The sequence below is a fragment of the Zeus faber genome (genome assembly GCF_960531495.2).
Source record: "Zeus faber genome assembly, chromosome: 5".
Taxonomy (NCBI): domain Eukaryota; kingdom Metazoa; phylum Chordata; class Actinopteri; order Zeiformes; family Zeidae; genus Zeus; species Zeus faber.
In genome coordinates, this window is record NC_137192.1 from 35837095 (window position 1) to 35841473 (window position 4379).

Consider the following 4379-nt stretch of genomic DNA (forward strand, 5'->3'; position numbering starts at 1 on the left):
AACGTGGTAAACGACGCGGCATTCAGATCAGAAGGACGACGCAACCTTTCCGTCTACCTTTGCCAAACATCTTTCTTGCCAATGTCCAGTCGCTGGAGAACAAGATGGATGACCTTCAAGCCAGGATAAAATTCCAACGGGATACGAGAAACTGTTGTGTCCTCTGCCTGACGGAGACATGGTTGAACCCGCTGTTGCTGGACCACGCCATACGTCCAGCCGACTCTTCTCTGTGTTTCGCGCAGAGTTCGGGGGGGGTCGGGGTCTCCCTCATGATAAACAGCCTGGAACAGCTGACCATCTCATGCCGTCTGTGGCAGTTCTGCCACCACACGCCAACCAAGTGGCGTTTTCAGGGCTCTCCAGCACAGACGACGGGGGGTTGGTAACACCAGTTTATTGTAGAGGGAAGGCTAGGTGGAATTGGCCATTACACAAGCTCCTATCCTAAGAGCGTGTGTGGATGGGGTTTTTACACTTGCCGCTCGTTAGCCCAACCAACGAGCGTCAGGTGTGGCTGCTCAAACCATCCCATCCACTACACTGTCCATGCTACCTCCCCCGGGTATTCAGCACAGTCATCATCATATCGCGAGGACAGCTTCCAAGATAATGAGAAAGCTGGAGTAGTATTCCTGGACCTGACAGCCGCTTATGACACCGTGTGGCACCGTGGACTACACCTGAAACTGTTGAGAACAATCCCGGACCGGCACATGGTGAGATTTATTATGGAGATGCTATCTAACCATAGCTTCATCCTACAAACCAGCGATGGCCAGACCAGCAGGCTCAGAAGGCTGAAGAACGGTGTCCCGCAAGGCTCTGTCCTCTCACCAATGTTATTTAACATCTATATTCACGACCTGCCAGACACAACATCCAAGAAGTACGGCTATGCGGACGACCTGGCCATCATGCTTCGATGCCCAACATGGAACACTATGGAAGAAGGCCTCAACCGAGACATGGGCATCCTGGCAGACTACCTCCAGAAGTGGCACCTTCAGCTCAGCATGGGCAAAACAGTGTCTGCAGCTTACCACCTCTACAACCGGGAGGCAAGAAGGGAACTGGACGTGCATGTTGGCAACATCCGCCTGGAGTTCCAGCAAGCCCCCAAGTACCTCGGCGTATGCTTGGACCGGACGCTGTCCTACAAGCAGCACCTGGATGAAGTGAAGGCCAAGACAACCGCAAGGGTCTCGCTCATCCGCCGCCTTGCAGGCTCGACTTGGGGAGCTTCCCCCCAGACCCTACGCATATCCACGCAAGCCCTGGTCCTACCCGTAGCGGAATACTGTGCCCCTGCCTGGAGCAGAAGTCCACATGCGAACAAGGTGGATACTGTCATCAACAGCGCCCTCCGGATAGTAACTGGTTGTCTGAAACCCACCCCTGTGTCCTACCTGCCAGTCCTAGCTGGTATCGCCCCACCCAGTCTCCGACGGGAAGCAGCTACCCTCGCCCTGGCAAGGAAAGCCCAGAAGAACGACTGGCACATCCTACACAAAGCCACAACAACACCGGCACCACCATGCAGGCTCAAGTCTCGCCATCCCTACAACAAGGCAGCACAAGAGATGCTACAGTCGATCCCTGACGACTTGTCCAAGGACGCCTGGCTGGCAGCATCATGGAGACAATCGTGGGAGTCAGCTGCGCCCTCCCGCATCCAACGATACATCCGGGACCCAGGAGGAGGTGTAAAAGGAGAAGACATGCCACGCCACCTATGGACCTCGCTGAACCGCCTGCGTACTGGCGTCGGGCGCTTCAAGTCCTCTCTAAAGAAGTGGGGCCTCTCCGACAGTGCGTCATGCGAGTGTGGCGAACCTGAACAGACTGCCGAGCACATAATCACCAGCTGCCCCCTATACAGCCCACCCTCAGAAGCTGGCCTTTTTGACCTAGGACTGGAGACGAGGGCGTGGCTATATGACACTGAGTTGGCCATCTGATGATATACGAAAGAAGAAGAAGATCATCACAGCTGTTCATATTCCACCGCCAGTGGACACCGACGCAGCACTATCGACCTGTATGATGTGTTGTGCAGACTTCAGAATAAACATCCCGACGCGGCAGTGGTGGTGGCTGGGGACTTTAACAGGGGGAACCTTAAAAAAGTTCTGCCTAATTTCTATCAACACATCATGTGTGCCACCAGGGGAGATATAACTTTGGACCACTGCTACACACGGTACAAGAACGGATACAAGACCGTCTCATTCCCTGCTTTCGGGAAATCACATCATTCCGCGACTTGGCTGGTACCTGTTTACAAGCCGTGCATCGCGCGTGAAGCAGTGGCGACAAGGGACATAAAGCGGTGGTCAGACCAATCAGAGGCCATGCTTCAGGAAGCTATTACTGACGTAGACTGGGACATGTTCCAATCAAGTTCCAGTGACGTCACCAAGTTTACGGAAATAGCTGTGAGCTTCATAGCTACGTTAGCGGACAGCATCGTTCCCACGGTGAAAGTTTGTATATTTCCAAACCAGAAACCATGGGTCGATAAATCCATCCTGGACTTCCTCACAGCCAGGCCCCAGGTCGTTAGGGTGGGGAGGCACATGTCCAGCTCCCTCACTCTGAACACAGGATCCCTACAGGGCTGCGTCTTCAGCACGCTACTGTACTCACTGTACACACATGATTGTATGGCCAGGTCCAGCTCCAACACCATCATCAAGTTTGCTGATGACACCGTTGTGGTGCCCTGATCAACGACGGCGATGAGAAGGCCTACCGCGAGGAGGTGACTGACCTGTCACTCTGGTGCCAGGACAACAGCCTCCACCCAAATGTCAGCAAAACTAAGGAGCTGATTGTGGACTTTTGGAGGGGATCACAGCTGAAGACGCATGCGTTGCTGGTGATTAATGTGACTTTTGTCGACGGGGTGAGCAGCTTCAAGTACCTGGGAGTCCACATCACAGAGGACTTAACATGGACTTTACACACAGACACTCTGGTGAAAAAGGCGAGGCAGTGTCTTTACCACCTCAGGCAGCTGCAGAAATTCCAGGTCTCGTGAGGATCTTCAAGTCCTTCTACTGTGGAGCGGTGGAGAGCATCCTGGCAGGCAACACCACTGCCTGCTTTGGGAACTGTACTGCTCAGGACAGGCGGACCCTGCAGAGGGTGGTGCGTTCAGCTGAACGTACCACTGGAACTTTCTTCCCCTCCCTGCAGGACTTATACACCAGGAGGTGTAAGAGCAGAGCTGCAGGATCATGAAGGATCCTCACCACCCCAAAAACAGACTGTTCCAGCTGCTACGGTCAGGCAAGCACCTCCACAGCCACACAGCGAGAACAGAGACTGAGACGTAGTTTCTTCCTCAAGCCATAAGAACTGTCAATGCTGACCTCACCAGGGGTCCCCACTGAGCCACACACATAGGCTCCACTACCTACTGTACTATATGTAGCATACTGTACCGCATACAGTATGTCTGTCATCACTGTTTTGGGTAACTGCATACTGTGATGTATTGCTATTCTGTTCGGTGTTACTGTATTGCTGTGCCGTACTGTTGTACACTGTACTGTATATCCCCACACACACACTACCTCACTTTATTCACATGCCAATTTAATGCACATATCTGTATATACATAATAGCCTATCCCATATACATAAGTCTATTCCCTTTATTTATATTTTGTACCCCCATTCTGTATAACTTTTGAGTTATTTTATGGTATTCTATATTATTCTACTTACTTGCTGCATTACATTTTAGGTATCAGTGAGTTTCAGTTAGTTAGTCAAGTAGGAATTAGGTAGCTATTGTGTTCAGTCTAGAACATATTGTGTGTAATCACCTGGTGCGTTGCCTTGACATTTCACTGCATATATGTATGAATGTATGTATATGTATGTGACCAATAAACATCTTGAATCTTGAAATCTTAATAAATGTTGTTTGTGAAGAATAGATGAACAAAATGTCGGTGAAAATGGAGGAAAAAATAGAGAGTGGTCTCTTATTGTGGTACACTCTTTGTCAATACCTGGACCAAAAGGCTGATTGATTGATGATCGATGATAGACAGACAGATGTATGTAATAAAGTAGTGTCTCTTCATTCATACAGACAGACAGACAGATAGATGTATGTAATAAAGTAGTGTCTCTTCATACAGACAGACAGACAGACAGATAGATGTATGTCATAAAGTAGTGTCTCTTCATACAGACAGACAGACAGATAGATGTATGTCATAAAGTAGTGTCTCTTCATACAGACAGACAGACAGACAGATAGATGTATGTCATAAAGTAGTGTCTCTTCATACAGACAGACAGACAGACAGATGTATGTCATAAAGTAGTGTCTCTTCATACAGACCTGCTCTGTGTAGCTT